At 47.7% G+C, this 18,578-nt stretch overlaps 1 protein-coding gene across 12 annotated transcripts in view; it reads right to left on the reverse strand.

Annotated features, from left to right (window-relative positions):
• The window catches only part of FAM168A (family with sequence similarity 168 member A), a 178,579-nt gene that overhangs the window by 111,704 nt on the left and 48,297 nt on the right, over positions 1 to 18,578 (reverse strand). For 8 of the 12 annotated variants that reach the window (XM_083820977.1, XM_083820983.1, XM_083820975.1 and 5 more), the window contains one exon: positions 15,765 to 15,865. The gene's annotated coding sequence lies outside the window, so the exon portion shown is untranslated. Of the gene's footprint in view, positions 1 to 13,317; positions 13,461 to 15,764; positions 15,866 to 16,153; positions 16,335 to 18,578 lie in introns of those variants that run through there. The other 4 variants (XM_083820978.1, XM_083820984.1, XM_083820976.1 and 1 more) reach the window with 4 other exon arrangements.

The following is an 18,578-nucleotide window of genomic DNA, read 5'->3' on the forward strand; positions in this document are numbered from 1 at the left end:
TGCAAGAATAAGGGATAAAACGCAACCAACTTTTGCTCCAGGTCTGACAAATTCGCTACTGAACACTGTGGACAAAAGCTTTGTGAGATTCAGAAAGAGAATTGCGGTCTGAAAGCAATTCGCATGCACAGACACATTTTAAAGGTGAAAACTCTCAAGGGCTCACACACACCAAATAAAACATCCTAAAAGGGTCTCCCAGAAGCAGCTCATTCCGAAGTCACTCCTGATGGGGCTTCTTCAGTCTGCCATTGAAGGCTGCGTTTTTATATCCACACAACAAAATTCAAGTGGCTGGACGAAGGACTTATTAAAAAAACACGTTAAGCATTGCACTTGTTTTTTTTTTTTCAGAAATCAGCAGATTTCTGCACCGAACCTCTTGCGAGGTGGGGAGGAGCAGCAGAGGTTCGCCCCTCGCACCTCGCTGCCCCGTGTCCCCACGTGCTCGCACGTTGCGTCGCCCAAGAGAGATGGGGGAAAAAGGAAATGGGGGACGTATAGCATAATCTGAACACTGACATTTTATCCATGTTTGCTCAACAGGCTGCTCAAGAAAAGGCACTTTTATTCCCTTACAGTTCTGCCCTCCCGAAGACACTAAGTCTGAAGATTTTTGTAGCCGTGCCTTATTCTTCAGCACAAAATGAGAACTGCCCCGGCTCCTTTAGCTTTGGGAGGCAGGAAAACAGCCCCACAGAGCAACCCAAGCGCCTATCATCATCACATACCAGGCATTTCCAAGTTTAAATACCGAATTTGTTGTTTTGATCGGGTTGTGTCACTGCTGAGAAGATAACACGAGCGGACAGCAGCATGAAGCGCACATTTGGTTATCATAAAATAGCTCCGCTCCAGCCAGCCAGAACCAATTCTTCCAGAGGTGAGAAACCCCTTCTCACATGCATTTACCTTTATATTTTAATCCCCCCTGCTTTAAATTTATCTTCCTGCAAAAGGCAGCTGAGAGCCGGTACGCCTGGCTGTGGCCGTTCTTGGCTGAGTGATGCAAGATCGCACACCTCGCGTTTGGGCTTTCTTCTTTTTACTACCACGCCTATTTCACAGGTGGGATCAAAGAAATTAAAAAAAGGATGGACACGAGATGACAAGGCTAACGAGAACGGAAGGAAAGAGCTGAAGCAGAGCAACAGAGAGGAGGAGGAGCTCAGCCCGCAGCCGCTGCGGGGCATGCGGCACGGCGAGGGCCGCAGCTGCGAGGTGACAGCAGGAGCAACGCCCGCGTGGGTTTCCTTTACAGGCACGCGTATCCCCACTATAAAATGATTTAATGAAATAATCAGGAGAGAAGGAACGCTTTTCCTTCCATCCGACTGCCCACCGAGAGCCCTGGGCAAGGTGCTCCAGGCAGCCCGCGGCCTCGGGTCCGAAGCAATCCTCATTTTTTAAAGCAATGGCAGCAGCCCATTCCTACACGGCACTCAGCTGGGATCCTGCAACCAGACACAAAACCTCCATACAAAAAAAAAAAGGTAAAGTTATTTTTTCCCCCCAACATATTATTTGAAAGGAGCAAAAGGATTTTTTTTTTCCCCTCAGAGCAAATTGTATTGCAGTTTCAGGAGAAAAAACTTAATACATATTTCCTCTCATGTAGAAAATATTCCGATTGCACCACAGAGACCCATATTTTGCTGATGCACTTCCAGCATAAAATAACACTCAGGAAAATGAATTTTAAAAACACAAAAGACAGTAAAATACATACATTAGCAGTTTTGAATACCTACACCCACTCGGCAATCCACGGGGATAAACCCAACAAATTCATACGCTTGTTAATTAGCTCTTATTGCCTGCCACACGTACAAATGAACAGCATTCCTGCCACCACGGCAGTAATCTGCAGTCTGAGCGCGTTTTATCATCGCATCAGCTGCAGCCACCGCCAGCTCTGACAACAACTGAACGGCTTGGCAGAGTGCCTCAAATTACTGCCGACTAAAAGCACTTTAAACCGTCCTGCTGGAGCTTGACATGACAAATAAAGCGATGATTCATAACCAAATTACGCCGAGACGCTGGGGAAAGGCTGCTGCCGAGGGGGGCTCGCCGATCCTCCGAGCTGTCGGCCGGGGCCGAGGATGCTCCGGTGACACGCCGGGGCCGTAAATCAGGCGGCAGAGGAGCCTAAATGGAGGGAGGCATTAAGGGAAGCCAGCGACTGTAAAATAAGCTGCAGCAGTGGCATGCGGGCCGTGGTCTTCCTATCCGACATCATTCCACTCGATTACTTTCCGTAGTCTGCGAGCTTTCTGCCTATAATCCTTTTTAACTCAACAGGAGAGCTGACGACCCCTTCTGCAATCCCGGTAACACCTTCTACCAACATTAAATGCAAAATATTTAGCAACCCCAAATGAGTACCCCCAAGAAACCAAAGCAGAGACACCATTCTATCCGTTAATTAATGCCCATCAAAACCTTTAACGAACTGACGAAAAATAATCCTCAAGTAACACCTGTGGAACAGCCCTTGCAGTCCACCAACAAGCCATTTGACTGTCAACATTTGATGAAAAGGGTGTTTTTCAGTGCTTTTCCAGGCACTTTTGCTAAAGAAACACCTTTCAAATCCATGCTGCCCATAAACAAGGCAATACCACCTTCCTATACCACCTTCCTAAATGCCGAGAGATGCCGCGATCACTCCCGAAGGGCAGCAGACTGAAAGCAGCCCCCAGTTCACCAAGCTTCTGTCGCTGTGGGTAGAGATTACGGGGTCAGCAGCAAACCCAAGGACTGGGTTGATTTCATCGTAGCTGGGAGCAGACGGGGAGAAAGGCAACACACACCCGTAGGGAAGTACCAGGGCAGGACCTGAAGGAATGGGGTGGCAGCAGCAACGAGGCCAAATGAAGAGGCCAAGATTAAGAAATGACATCGAACTAGAAGGGGACCTTCAGAGTCTGAGTTTGCAAAAAAAAACAGAATGAAGACGTGTTCCCACTTGGCCTATTTTTAAGCCCCTTCAGAAACAAGACCGCTGCTTAAGCTACGATAAAAGATCTGTCTTGCCCAGCTTTTGGAGGACCCTGGATTCGAGAAGTTATTTTATGATTAGCTTTCCTTCCTTCAGCAAGATTAATGTCTTCTCAGTGCCCCCCTTTAAGACAAGATAAATAGGATACTGGCCACCCAGAACAGGTTAAAGCCAATTCACAATCCCTAAAGTCATCATTTGATCTATAACACTTGGTAGAGTTTCTTATAAAGAAGACGCATCCTAGCTGATTAAGGATCTTATAATAAGCATGTGTGTATAACAAAGTCATTGCCAACACAGGCAAGACCCTCTTCATCATCCCTAACTTCACTCATTTAAATTTTCAGTATCTAGGTGACACTACTGGTCCAGACTTGCCCCATAGACAACTGTAAGAAACTTCAGAAGCAAATTCACCCCATTTTGACATAACTAGGTGCTTTGCTTTTAGGCAGCAAAAGTTAGAAGAAGTGCACTCCCCCAGGATTGCCCTGCCACTCAGACCAATGTTTTTAGAGAGAGAAATCTGGACAGAAATATCGCTGACAAAGTTCTACATACATACGGAACAAAATGAAAGTGCTGTTAGTGACGTTCAGCTCCGCTTCGCTTTTTGAACTCGTAATCTTGACAGTACGCTGTCTTTTATTTAACTAGAAATTGCATGCTCAGCTGTGTACAAGACACAAAACACAAAGTCTCTCCTTGTCCGCAGCTGTGATATCCAAAAATCCTGACAGGCAAAAGGCACGCACTGAAGTGCCAAGGAAGGTGGCCTCAAGTTTGTGCGTCTTCTCCCCGTTTACATTTTTATTACGTCTAACTGCGGCCTTCCAGCACCTAATTCACCTAGTTCCATTTCTTCTTCTCAGAGCATCTCACTGCTGGTTTGCAGACTCGTGCCAGACACATGTCCCGGTGTGGGAACGGGATGGCCAGCACCTCCAGGGATCCGATGCATCCGTCCTCGGGGAGGTTGACAAACTGGGAAAATCATTTCACATCTGCAAGAGAATCCAATGACTGTTTTGACTTGGAGACCACTATTTCCATACTTCAACACAAACTAGGAAGTAAATAGGGGCAAGGAACCCATCTCCAAGTGAGAACATGGGGCAAAAAGAACTTGTGATAACGTTCTTCGGGCAACTTCTGCTCTATAGCAATTTTTCTTCAGTTTTCCCAATATTTTTGTACCTGGCTTCTTCTTCATTATATAGCTAGACCCCATCCAAGGTTAACTAGGATCCTAATGATCTCTCATCAGCTAAACTTGCCAGCAGAACACTGCCAAAGAAAAAGAAGGTGAAAACCTGCCATTAACAGAAAGAAAATTTCAAACGACCAGGAAACCAGCTGTTTTTAGCTTTTCCTTCTTAAAAGCTGTAGCATGTAAGGATCCACTCCCCCACTAAAAAGCTGTACAATGTGGACCCCAGAAAAGGCTGCTGCAATAGGCAAACCATACAAGCACAAACGTTTAAGAGCAGCTGGCACCTGTTGTGTAATATCTCATGACTGAACGCAGCATTTGATACGAAAAAGAGCTTTTAAATCACAAATACTTAGTCCACACATCATCAAGGGCCACCGGCCAAAACTCACTGCATGTCGTTTCCTTAACTCTGCTCTCCAGGGGCACAGGACTACTCCCAAATCGCACGCTCCTGTTGTGCAGGATTTCATCCGTCTAGCAACTGGAGGCTTCGGGGACTTTTATGTGGGATGAAAAGGAGAAAGAGGGAACCCTCAGCCTTAAATTACCGCATGTTAAAGCGAATAAAATCTTCAGAACACCAATGTCTAGACAGCGCCGACTTCTTTGTCTTTGGGAAGAGGGATTAGGACAGAAAACTGGCTGCGCCGTTCCTTGGTTGATATGAAAGCTCGAAGACAGTTTGGGCTAAAGGCTTGGCAACGTTCCAGAAACCACTTTATTACAGGAGAACCAAAGAAAAGGAGGTCTGTAAGGCAGGAGAGTAAGATTTCTGCCTAGCAGTCACAGCAATTAAGGAAGCTGTCTTGATGAAGGGGAAAAAACATTGGAACGGGACCCAAAGGCTCCGAAGAGCAGGAGAGAGTAATTCTGAGACTAGGTCAAGACTCCAGAGGGGATTACCTTTCCAATTCGAGACTTAATGCTATAGACATGCCTCGAAAAGCTGACCAGAGAGATTGTGCTGATACCACGGATGACCCCATAACGTCTGTATGCTCAAGCGCCAGTGAAGCATCGAAAGCGAACGCTGAAAACTCGGCGAGTTAGGATCAAAAGTGACAGAACTAAAAAGCCTTCTCCTTCCTTCCACTTATATTTAAAAAAAAAAAAAAAAAAGCTAAATATTTTGTTTACCTGGCATTTCTAGGTAATTAAACATCTCAACTTGAAAGCAGCCATCTAATCACAGATTTCTGGAAGAAGCACAGAGTGGACCTCATAGGATGTGTTCAAAAAAGAGGGCTTCTCCTCCTAGATTTGGATCGATTCCACCGTCATTTGAACTTGTTTTTATTAGGCTTCCATACGACTCCACTCCTTCAACTACCCCACTATCTCAGCAATTAACGGCCCCAATTATACCTGTCGGAGCTGAAATAGCCGGTGAGGTTCTTCCAAACCAAATCTGTGCTATGGGACTGCTGGATAAAAGTAGTCTAATCGAATCCCCGATCCTATTGGAAACTTCAAAGACTCACTTCAAAGGGTTACTTCAGCAAACAAACCAGCTGAGTCAATTTAACGCTTCTAATAGTGGGAAGAACCACTTTCTCCAAGTGGGGAAGGGAAACAAACGTGCCCGGGCTGATGGGCTCACGCCATCCCGGCCGTGCCGCACACTGGTGGTCCTAGCATGCCGGGCTTGTTCCTAGGGATGTGCTGACTGACGGCAATAAACAAAATCGAAGCTCAAAAGCTTTCATTCACGGCCAAAAATCTGTCTGCTGAACGAGGCGGATACTGGCAGCTCTCTGCCCCAAGGATTTAGGGGCTTCCAGGAGGGAGAGAAGGGCATGGGGCTCTTGCAAGGGAACGGGAAGGCCTTTACCTGCCAGAGCCTGAGCTTGGGCCTGGAGCACTTTGCGTCTTTGCCAGCCAGGAGCATCGGCAGCGACTGCTCTGGATCAAGGAGCTGCACTCTTTACCCTGCATCGAGCATCAATGATGTTATCAACTGTACCAGGAGAAACAAACACGGGAGCCAAACAAGCTGACAGATCTGTGAGGGAAGAACCAGTGAAAGGAAGGGGTGGGGAGCTGGGGGTCGGCCTCTGCTCACAGGTAACCAGGGATAGGACCAGAGGGAACGGCCTCAAGTTGTGCCAGGGGAGGTTCGGGTTGGAAATGAGGAGACATTTCTGCTCAGCAAGAGCGGTCAGGCATTGGGACGGGTTGCCCAGGGAGGTGGTGGAGTCCCCGTCCCTGGGGGTGTTCAAGGCAAGGTTGGACGTGGTGCTTGGGGACATGGTTTGGTGGGGGACAGTGGTGGTAGGGGGGTGGTTGGACCAGGTGATCCTGGAGGGCTTTTCCAACCCTAATGATTCTGGGATTCTATGATGTCTGTGTGCTGCTGAAGACACTTCTCACCTCAGTTTGTCCATGTTTGCTGTTATCAACCGAGCCGTTTTAAAAATGCCATGCCGAGGTAGCTCCAATTTCCCTGAAGCATGGAGGGCATTTCCAGTTCCGTGCTCCACAGTCCTCCGCAACCACATCTCAAGGTGCATATTTGGATTCTAGGTTCCTCGCTCTCCATATTCAGCCATTCAAGCACAGGATTTGTTCTGGGATATAAATGCACTACAGAATTTACCAAATCAGTTTAATTAAAATAAGTAGACAGCTCCCAACCAACAAGGAAAGCAGGGCAGAAAGGGAGAGCTCCCTCCAGCTTGTCTACGACCTGCTTCCAAATCCTGCCACCAGTCCTCCCTAATCCTGCCTAATTAAACCCATTAAAAACACAATGATGGAAATTCTGTTTTCACTACCTTTTCCTGAAGACAAATGGACAAATCGCCAAGCAGCATGTCTTGGTTTCAGTTTTAACGGGAAAACAATGAGTAAATACACTGTCCAAGAACCTTAATGTAGGTATTTTGAATGGATAAAACCCGTCTGAAATAACATGCAACTACCCCAGTCCTAACCCTCACAACCCTACCTCACCACTCAAAATACTCTTGTACCTCTTTCCCTAGAGAAGCAGCTGTAAATGTAACAGGAATCAGATCAATGGCAAAAACAAAACACAAAATAGAAAACAAGGAGCTCCTTTGTTTTCCCACGGCTTTGTTTCTCACATTGATCGACTTTGCTCACAAGCACAAACTCAAAATGAAGCTTCTCCTGCGGCTGGGCATTTATGAGACATCCCTGTAGATTTTCCAGTTTGTGAATTTCCAGTGTGCGAATTCACTTTGCCACCTCACCCACCACCAGTCAGCTTACAGAAAGTCCTCTTCCCTTAACCTGCAGCAACGTTCATGAGATCTGGAGGAATCCATCCACCTCTGAGACCTCTCCACCCCTTACCAGGCTTCCCAAGTTTGCAGAGTGGAAATGCTCACACGGACAGCGTAAGGCATAAGTCCAATCTCCACTGGATATCATGTTTTAAATGGATTACAAGGCTCATGGAAAAAAAAAAAGCACCTTCTTACAAAGAGACAATCCCATGACTTCTGGCTCTTCCGGCCAATGTCCTCTGCCTGCTGGTCCTCTTCTGCCTTGCAGCATTCCCTCCATCCCTGTTAAAGCCTGGCTTTTCCCCAAAACACGAAGAAGTGAGCCCAATTCTAGTTCCAACCCCCCTGCCATGGGGGGTTGATGATCTTTATGGTCCTTTCCAACCCAAGTCGTTCTGTGATTCAATTCCTAGCTCACATCATCTCCTGTAGATTACGAGCTTCCCAGGAAAGGGGAGACATCACGTGCACTGTCTTACACTAATAGTCATGAGCAAACACAATACCTGAAGCAAAAGCATACGCTTTAAACTTTCAGAAGTGCAAATACTGCAGAGATGACAAATTGTTTATTAACGTCTAGCTGAGAAGGCAAGGAGAAATAGCCCTTAGCAGAAACCTCAGCCTGCCTCATAAAAAATAAGCCTTCAGCTACTCCTAACTTTCTCCTTTGCCATTACTTGATAGCAGAGGGGGAAGAAACCACTAGAAATTGTTTACACTGTGTAAGAAAAAGCCCAAACAATAGGAAACAATGATGTTAATGAGCAAGAGGATGATACTCAGCAGGCAACCGCTAGCAAAAATCCTCCAGGAACAAAGACTAATTTGGTGGCGGAGCCGCACATGCAATTGCCAGCACTAGCGCAGGCACTGGGCACACCATGCTTTTTATTTTAATTGCAACATCCCCTTCTGAAAATGCTTCTTTTTGGCACCTGACCATTTCCAAGACAAGGGACGTGCTGCTTATGGGCACCGCGGGCACGGCCCCTTCGCCATAGGAGCTTCACAAAGGGTCTGGAAAGCCGCGATCTCATCCTGGGTAGGCAAAACTTGACGCTTGGTTAAATGTTCGGAGACGTAACAATTTGTGCGGCTGTCCAATTTTTAAATTACAACTTGCCAAAAAAAGTGAAAAACAATCCCAATTTGTCATTTAACAAGTAATGCAGGTTCATTTCTAACCCCGACCCTTTATTGGACCAGACAGAATGATAATCACAACCCTTTGCAATGGCTCTTTGTTTTCATTTTCCATGACAGCCAAGGAAGACAAGCCATAAATGGATTCAAGCAAGGATTCTGAACAAGAGAAAAGGTATTTTAAAAAATCTCAAATCCCATCCTAGCGTCGCCTTACAACTTTGCTAAAGTGTCAAAAATCAGTGGTCCATTTCCACCTTCACTAAATCTCAGCTAGGTAAAAGAGAAGGGAATTTTCCATCGGGTTGGAAAAAGGTGGCACCACGACAGCAAAGTCCAGAGCCCAGCAGCTTTCGGCCACAGTGCCAAAGGTAGCACAAGGACATGTTTTGAACGGTCCTCCTTAGGTTTAGGAGCTGGGCACGGGGACATCCCAAGAGAGGTGAGAGCTCTCAGTGTGCCCGAACCCCCGAAGCCTGGAGGTTCTTACCTGCCTCGACCAAAACCAGCGCTCACACCTACCCGCAGAGAACGCCTCCAGCTGCTGTGGGGTTTCTGCTGACGATCAACAGTGAGGGGAAGGAAATTACACACTATTAGGCCTTTAAAACTGCCAAACCCTGAAATGACCTACAGAGAACATCAGATAACTTCAGAGGGAAGACACCATTCACCCCAGAGGACAGCAGCGTGCCTGTGCCCGAAACCAAAGGCGCTTTTTGCCCAGCTGAGGAACCTCAGGTGCATCCCATCACTCCCTCTCATCCAGGACCCAAAATCCTCTGTGAGTTCTGACATCCAGCACTGGGAAAGGCATAGATTTTCCCAGGTAGGTGGATATCTGCACGTTTAAAAAGCATTTTTGCAGTGGGTCAGCATTACCAGCATCACCCCAGGCGGCTGTTACAGCACATCCTGCCGCGCAAAGGAACCGGAGGCAGCACTGGAGATACCGCTGGGCAAGCGGTGGCTCCTCGATGGCCAGCGTTAGCCAGTTGGGATGGAAACGCAGTCCAGCCTTGAAGATGGATTCTTTTTATCTAGCAGTTGGTGTGATAATATCTAAGGAAGAGGGAAACTTTATACGGACAGAGGGAAATCTGAATTCAGAAACACAAACCAGAGGCAATTATCACAATTCTGCCTTTTTTCTTGGGAGGGGTGGAGGTGTGCAGTCACGTATAATTAGGGAAGGTCTACACAGACACTTCGCCACTAGTTCAATTAATTTTCAAACTTCTGTATGGAGAATAGATGTGCAGAGCTGAGTCCTACAGAAACTACCCTACGCTGGTACACACTCACAATTATGTAGGATTTCCAAGTAAAAAGCCCAGGGAACGCTACGACTTTTAAATTTCTATTTCCATTAGCCTGTTTGAAATGGGGAAAGGTATGGGGAAAACCAAAAAACACCAAATGCCACAGTGATACCTGTGCTACGGTTTACACCACTTCCATTACACTGGCGTGCTGCTGAAGCACTGCGTTGGGCCAACCCGAGGACCTTGAGAATATCATTTCCAAGGTTTACCGAGGTGCCCACAGCTCACGATAAACCCTTTGGTATCGTTACTGCAAATTAAGTTATCACACCCACGAGTTAAAAAGAACATTGCTCTAATAAAATATATGTAAAGTTCTGGCCAACTGCTTTACAACTTTATTGCTTATAATTGTGCAGGGCTCTTGCTCTTCAAGCCCAATCACTGTATTTCACACTAAACCCTAATTATACAATCTAGCATGAAAAAGCCAGAGATCCAGGCCCTTTAACAAGCTTAGGCAAAATCAAAGGCCCACAAAGGGCTAAATCAAAAGCTGGCTCACACCAACTCTATTCTTTGTGCAGTCAACCAAGACTAATTAATGCTTTTAATGTCAGTTTACCCCTTTTGGCACTATAAATCAGAACACGCAGCTTTTAGGAGTTAACAAAAGAATCCGTGAAAGGTGCAGCTTATTAACCAAACGCGCAAATTCAAACGCGCTTAATCAGAAACAGGTAGATTTAGCAGCACCGTACTCACCGAGCGGCGTTATCTGCAGGCTGGACGCAGAGAACACTCGCTGAGCAACACAAACAAGGCTGGCACACCGGGAAGAGGTGGTAAATTATACATCTGAGGGAAGGGCCACCAGCCCCAGCAGGGCCCTTGTGAGAGCAGAGATGTGGAACAAGCGCCGTGGGAAGAGCTACGGAGAGGTGTGGAAGTCGTGCTGAGTGTCCCACGTCGATCTCGTGGCCACAAAGCCTTCGAGAACTGGGAGCGCTTCTGCACGACTCCAGCAGGAGCAGAAAAGGGGCGCCCGAGCAGATCCCCCGCCATCACCGACTTGGCACGGCCCCTCCGTGTTTTCTCCATAGCATGCTGCTCTCGTTTCGGTGTGGCATCTGAAGAGATGATCTGGTTGGGGTTTTGTTTCGTGGAATGCACGTCTCCATTTTTGTGTTGGTTTGGAAGTCCGTGACTCAAAAGCCTGACGCTAAACGCGAGCCCAAAAAGAAGCCAGGGCCACGAACCTTTCAACAGACACACATATTTTTTAAGAAGTGATATAGATACAATTCACTTCCTAGGTTCAAAGGAAGAAGAGACCCCAACCTCATCTATCTGGCTGAGCAGACGGACACAAGTTTTTTGGGGCACTCTGCTCCTACCTCGGGGCAGCAGCTACAGCACATATAAACTCAAAGATCAGAAGCAGGAATTGAGTCCTGAGCGTCCTGGAAAGGCTGGTGTCAGAGATCCTCTCTGCTGCTTTTGTCCTTAAGTCTTATTAAAACCTTCCTCTGTTTTATAAATCAGTTTTTGACACTGGATTTTTTTCCCCTTGTTCTGGGAAATGTCATCTCCCTAATGATGTCTCACTCCCTATTCCTCTAGCTGCAGGCGCAGCTGATGTTCGTGTCGTTAGCTGGTGAGCGACTGCCCCAACATACCGAGGCAAAAACATTTGAAAGACAATTTCTTAAGGACGTAAAGCTGAATAAGGAAAGTATTTGCAAGCATGCTTCATTGCATTCATGAAGTTCATTCATTTCAGGTGAAATTCTCTTTATAAATTCATCATATTTTAGGGTACAGGAACAGGTTACCCTATGTAACATATCACAGTGTATTTGGGTACGTACTGGAGGGGGGTTTCCCTGTCCTTTGCCGACACAAACAGCATTGCAACATTGTCCAGAAAGGAACAAAAGTCTTTTCAGGAAGTGAAAATTCCCATGAAGCAAGGATGGGCAAAGTAACCACAGGTCCCAGAGCCTCCCACACCTTTATTTGCGACTGCCACGGGAGAGAGAAGAAAGGGAACCCCAAATCCAGCACCTTCAGGACCTAGCTGCGGTACATTTAGGAGAGCCTTGCTACTGCACAACTCCCAGGGAGCACGGGACGATGAAGGAGACGAAGCTCAAGAGAAAGAAGGGTACCTACATTCTCCACCACCTACCAAGAGCATCCAACTCTCCTGTTTCATCCATTGATGGTTGGACCAGATGCAGCTGCTCCTGCTCCCTGCAAGCATCCTAGCCAGGTGCCCAAGCACATCTCACGCTCACCACGGGGTCAGTTACGTGGCGTGGTGGGACACGTCGCTCCTCTGAGCTGCCCTCGCCACCAAAGCAGAGTCCCCCAGGACAGAAAGGTGCCACGTCCCTCTGAGCCGCCACGTCCCTCCGAGCCACCGCGTCCCTCCAAGCCTTCCCTCTCAGGAAGGTACATCTGGAACAGCTCCTCAGTAAAAGCTCTGGAGCACCAGGCGACATTCCTGAGCACCAGTTTATGCTCCAGCTATGTGCACGGCACTACGGCGTAGGTACCAACGCGCTCCTGCCTATGTTTCCCAAGCCACGCAGATGAGCGGCGTGCTCCTAGCTCAGGCACTTCGATGGGCAGCGTGTCACAGAGCACGCAGGAACACAATAAAATCCCCACAACATGTGTAGACTCGACAAAAGCTGCCCTTTAAAGCATTAGCCGTGTTCCAACAGGACCCATTTCCCCCCAAACATCAACCAGAGGAAAGAAGGGAACACGAATGTCCTTGGTGTCACCGTTAGAATCACAGAACTGTAGGGGTTGGAAGGGACCTCAAGAGATCATCGGGTCCAACCCCCCTGCCAAAGCAGGTTCCCTAGAGCAGGCTGCCCAGGTAGGCGTCCATGTGGGCCTTGAATATCTCCAGAGAAGGAGACCCCGCAACCTCCCCGGGCAGCCTGTCCCAGCGCTCCGTCACCCTCACCGGGAAGAAGTTCTTTCGCATGCTGGTGCAGACCTTCCTGGGCTCCATTTTGTGGCCATTGCCCCTTGTCCTGTCCCCACAAACCACTGAAAGAGGTTGGCCATGTCCCTCTGCCTCCCACACTTCAGGTATTTGTAAACATTGCTAAGATCCCCTCTCAGTCTTCTCCAGGCTGAACAGACCCAGGTCTCTCAGCCTTTCCTGATGGGGGAGATGCTCCAGGCCCCGTATCATCTTTGTGGCCCTCCGCTGGACTCTTTCCAGGAGATCCCTGTCTTCTTTGTACCAGAATGTTAGCTCGGCCATGAGCAAGGGACAGGGATCTCGCTTCCCTCCTCCAACAATTATCAGGTGTCCCATGGGATCCCCCCGCCCTACACAGCCTGGCTCTACAGAAACCGTCTTCCATATCGCACGTACTCCCAAGAGGACAAGAGGACCCCACAGACCTGGCACAAGTGGTCCCAAGACTCAAGACCAGAAATGTTCCAGATGAGGTCTGAGATTTTGAGGTGAAGTAAGCAAATCCAGGAAGCCCAAGTGCACCTAGCCACACGCCAAATTCCATTCAGGCACGCTGCATAACAACAGCCTAATGCAAAAAAAAAAAAAAAAAACCTTTTACACCAAACCAGGCTATTGCACAGATAAGTGAAGCATTGTTAGGTACACACAGACTTTCCACATTACGGTTAACTATTTATTTGCTGGTATTCCCCTTAGGATTTGGCAGGGGAAGGGGATGAGGGGTTATTTCCCGAGCAGGAAATAACCTCACCTAAGTAAACCAAGTTAAGAGGTCAGGCGCACACACACCAAGAGTTTGACTGAATTTCTTCCGTCTTTTGGTTTCTGAGCACTTTTTACCATCCTGAATCTAAAGGGTGGAGGCTCAGCCCAAGATTGAGACACCCAGAAGTGAATCTCTGAAGCAACTGGTGGAGACGCTCGGGCAGGGCAATTCCCCACCGGGCTGGAGGAGGCAGCTGGTGGCTCGCCAGCCGGATTTCCCCAGGCTCCATCAATTTCTCTCCCAGGACATTCACTGAGCCCACCGGGAGCTCAGACACCCAGCGCACACAAAGCTGAAGATTAGGCTTCTTAATCTGGAGCTGAATCGGACAGAGCCACGGGACCAGAAGCTCTGTTTCTCATACGAAGCCAACGCTTACCTTACTCTCATTTTGAAAAACATCTCGTCTTCCTCTTCTTCCATCAATGCCACTGTCACTTTTCTAATCTCTCAGCAATTCAGCCCCCACCCCTACCTCCTCCCTACCTTCCAGTCCTCCTGCAGCCCTGCAATTCCCTTTCCTTGGCCCTGCAGAAGCAGCACAGCCCCATCTGTGTCTCCTACTATTTTGTTAAGGGGCAGTGGGCAGGAAAAGGGGTCGGGAGCAGCATCAAGGCCCCCTTTTTCCCCACCTTTATCCTTTTTTCCAGCTTGATATTCAACAGAAAGGGGCCCATCGTTGTTGCTGCTAGAGGATTGCCAAAAGCAAAGTTTTTTCTGAAATGTTTGGCACTTTCTGTCCCATCCCACCTGAGACGTGGAATTGATGAGGGTGGGAAGAGGAAGAGCCAACGGTCTGGTTTTGTCCATACCCCAAACGCAGGCATCTAAATAGGGCAGGCTTTTCCCCAGGATGGGCTGGGGCACTTTTGCAGGCTAAAATATTTGGAAGATAAGGACGACAGCACGCGTGAGTGCTTGACGCATGCGTAACGCAGCGGATCCGAGAGCGGGGAGCATCCATCAGCACCGCTGTCGTCTGCCCGCAGCTGGTTTTCGGCAAATCTGCCTTGAGTGGGAGCAGAACACTCAGCGGGTAGCCTGGCAGTTCATGTTACTAAGCAATCAGCAAAAACACGGAAAAGGGGGGGAAAAAAAGATGTCAACCCTGTGTTTTTTGTACTTGTGCAGGAGAACAGCTGGATTGGGTCAGGCCAACACTTCGGCTACCCCAGCACCTTCCGCGCAGCAACAACAGAAATGAGAATACCTCGGGGAAAATGCAAGCACGGGGCAGCCGTACCGTGACACTTGCCCAGCACATTTTCCAGCCTGTAACATTGTGCAGCTCAGGGATTTCCTGAAGTGGTGTGCTCATATTTAATAACTAACTATATATCATGTCATACCTCTATTATAACGCATCTTCTTATACGTAAATGCCTACAGGACCTGACCAGTTCATAATGCTAGACATCAAATAAAAAAGAAGTAGTTAAGATGGAACCTGCCCCAAACAGTTTACAGACAGCGTGACACTACAAAGTGTCTATTTTTAAAACTATTTCTACCTTTCTTTTATGAAAGGCTGCAATATAAGCTATTAGGAAACTGCCTGCAGGCAAATGATGGAAATTTATACCAGGAATCACCCCTTTTGCCAACCCAGTAGCAAACACAAGCAGGATCTTTTGCCTTCTTTCTAATACAAAACAAAAATTAATTATTTACTAAGATGATATTAAGACTAAGAAACGCTAAAGCTTTTTGAGAGCAACCCTCTCAATTCTTTACAGGAGCAGCATGTACCTACTGTGCGTTCTATTCCAGCCTGCTGATTACCTTGGACTTATTAACTTTATAAATCAACACAATAAAATACACTAAGCATACTGGAGTTCCAGTTTATGCATTTCTTGACCCAGAAATCACATAATTAGTTTAAAATCTAATGCGATCCTGTACAGAAGTTCATTTAATATAGACAAGGGTCCGAGACACACCAAACACCAACACTTTTTCACCAGTCTGCACTTGCTGTTGCGGTTACCCTTCCCCATCCCCTATTCCCCCAAATCTTTTTGGTCTGGGAGCTGTTTGGAGGATATCTAAACCAAAACACGACCGTTCAAGGGCACCAGACGAACACAAATCTATCGATACCTCTCGTGGACGAACTTCCTTTGGATGGAGACAATCCCGACGGTGATCTGCCTAGGGCTGCGGGGCAGTGGGAGTCTTCACAGCATTCCACGAGTCCTCAGCTGCAAGAGAGAGAGAGGAGAGGGGTAAGGCTCTGCCAGCAAAGCCACCGGACAGAAAGCACGGATGCAGAGCTGCAGGATACGAGGAGGAAGAGGACAGAGCCCCTAAATACTCAAAGGACAGATTTTCCAGTGCTACAGGTACAGGACGAAACGCGGCACATTTTCAACATTTGCATCTTCCATCAAAGCAAGGCTCGGCACCTTCCCGCAGGGACACGCTACAGCTCCAGGATTTGGGGCAGAAAACTTGCACAAAGGCTCCATCGCCTTCACGCCCTTCCTTACCTGACATCCTGCTGCAGATTTGCACAGAAACTAGAAACAAACAGCATCAGGAGCAGATAAAATCACAACCAGGGTCTCCTCAGCTTTCAAAATGGAGGAAAGAAGGGAATCTGATCTTTTATTTAATTACCCGCCAGCCAGCTATCTGTCAGGATTTTAGACTAAACAGGTTTTGGCCAAACAAAGTTTTACACGGCTCTCCAACACCCTCCCGTCTCAGCTGACACGGAAACTCGGAGAACTGAAAATGAAACAGCTCAAAACACAGCGCAGAAAAGGCTCACGAGCAGCTCCACATGCTTTCTGCATTATGCAGAGGAACAGAAAACCTACTGTTTGCAACCCAGGACCCGTGTGCCTTGCACGGGTTGTTTATTTTAATCACCCCAGGACCGAGAGGTTTCCATTAAATCCTTCTGCATTACCACTAACCACCCTTCCAGCGTTAGCTTCCATTCTCTCTAAAAACAGTCTCAGGGAGAAAACGGGCACAGAATATCGATATCAGCTCCAGTAAAATGTTTACTGCGGTCCCTGGGATCAGCTGCTAGAGGAAAAAACCACCACGCCATCCGAGATGGCACCGAGGAACCAAGTCAAAAAGCTGGGGCTCCCACACCCGGATCATCCCAACGCAGTTGGTACCACGTTGGTGGGATCCATCTGCTGCGCGGGCGCTTTCCTGCTGTATTTTCACCTTATAACGAGCACATTCGTTGCTTGGAAGTTCATCGTGGTTTTAGGGTTTCTGATTTGCCTGTCTGGCCTCCCAGTTCAATGGGTACCAACCCTAAAATACATCAGCAAGCAGTCTCCAGGAGGGAGAGAAAAGGGAGAAGTGAATTCCAGCAGAAACGGCGACTTGACAAGTCTCATCACATCAAGCTCTGCAGTGGCAAATTAGTCTCTCTTTGAGCACATTTTGTTCTCAAAGTAGCCTCAGTGCTTCAGGAGGTACCAAATATAACACAGCCCCATTTTAACTTCCTTCCAGGAATACACACAGTCATTTATCAAGAAGACGTGGGCTGCAGTTTCAGTTCCAAAAGCTCCAGTAACATTCTGTAAAATTAAACAAATGACTCCTTTTGTGGCAAGAAAGAAAAAAAAAAAAAAAAAAACAATCTGGGTCCTAGCAAGCAGGGAGCGAGCCACCCCCGAAGCCTGCAGTTCCTCCTCCATCCTCGAGCCATTTTCTGAAAAGCTCCCTGCAAGCTTCGCACCAGCTACGGGGTCAGCGGGCCCTCTTCCCACCGATTTTACACCTTGAACCTAGGGGTGCTCAAGGAAAGGTTGGACGTGGTGCCTGGGGACATGGTTTGGTGGGTGACTGGTGGTAGGGGGATGGTTGGACCCAATGATCTTGGAGGGCTTTTCCAACCTTCATGATTCCGGGATTCTACGACTCCACACCTTGGTTGGGTTTCCACCAGCCCCGCTCTGCAACTTGGTAAAGTCCTTCCGACTCAGCAGAGTCACCCTTTTTGGTGTTGGGTTTGGGGTTTTTTTGGTTCTTTTTCCTTTAGTCCTTTTCTGCGTTTTCTTGACCAGCAGTCAGAAGGACGAGGCTCGTAATAACTTCACGCTGCTGCTGCTGAGAGCAGCTGATGAGCTGCAGGGAGATGGGGGCCGTCCGCCTGCCTACGCGCACAAAATATCACTGCCCTCTCGGCTTTCAAAGAGCACTCACAAACGGTGGGAGTTTAAGATAAATGGTTCAAACGAGTACTGATAAAAATCCAGTTTCATGTGGATCTCTCTCTTAACTTCAGTGAGAAGGCACAAGGCAGAAATGCAAGCACATAAATGTAATTACGGCTGCGGCAAGCTCCTCGCTGTACTCTCCTGCTCCATCTCGTGCCCGCATCTCCTCCCCTTCCGGCTGGAGTCCTGGGCTGCCACGTTCCCTAAGCACAGCGACTGCCACACGTGGACAATTTAAGTGGATTTGCAGAGAAACACAGCCAGTCCCAACCCAGGCCTTCACGTAGAAGCACAAAGACGTTTATTTATTAGAGAACTGGACAAAAAAAATATATATATAAAAAAATATATTCTAACAAGGGAAAATACAACACGTGAAGAGCCAAGGGTAGATGTGAAAATGGGAACACCGCATTTTTAATTACCAATCTGTGTTGGGCAACGTGTTAAAAGTCTCTCGGCATACACCTGAAGTATCTATGTGCCTCTCCCCGAGGAGCTTTCATCCAAGCCATCCCATAAAGATCAGTTATCCCGCACACAAATACTAGCCTGTAATTACTAGTGTTTCCTTGGCGAAGAGCATTAGGGCAGGAGAAGGAGGCTCTTCTCCCCAGTGTTAATATTCTTCTTTTCCTGGGTGTTGGCAAGTCTAACCCAGGCTCATTGTTCAGCCCGTTAAAAGAACTGGGAAGGAAGAGGGATCGAGAAGCAAAGGCTT

This window comes from Anser anser (assembly GCF_964211835.1).
Source record: "Anser anser genome assembly, chromosome: 1".
Classification (NCBI taxonomy): Eukaryota; Metazoa; Chordata; class Aves; order Anseriformes; family Anatidae; genus Anser; species Anser anser.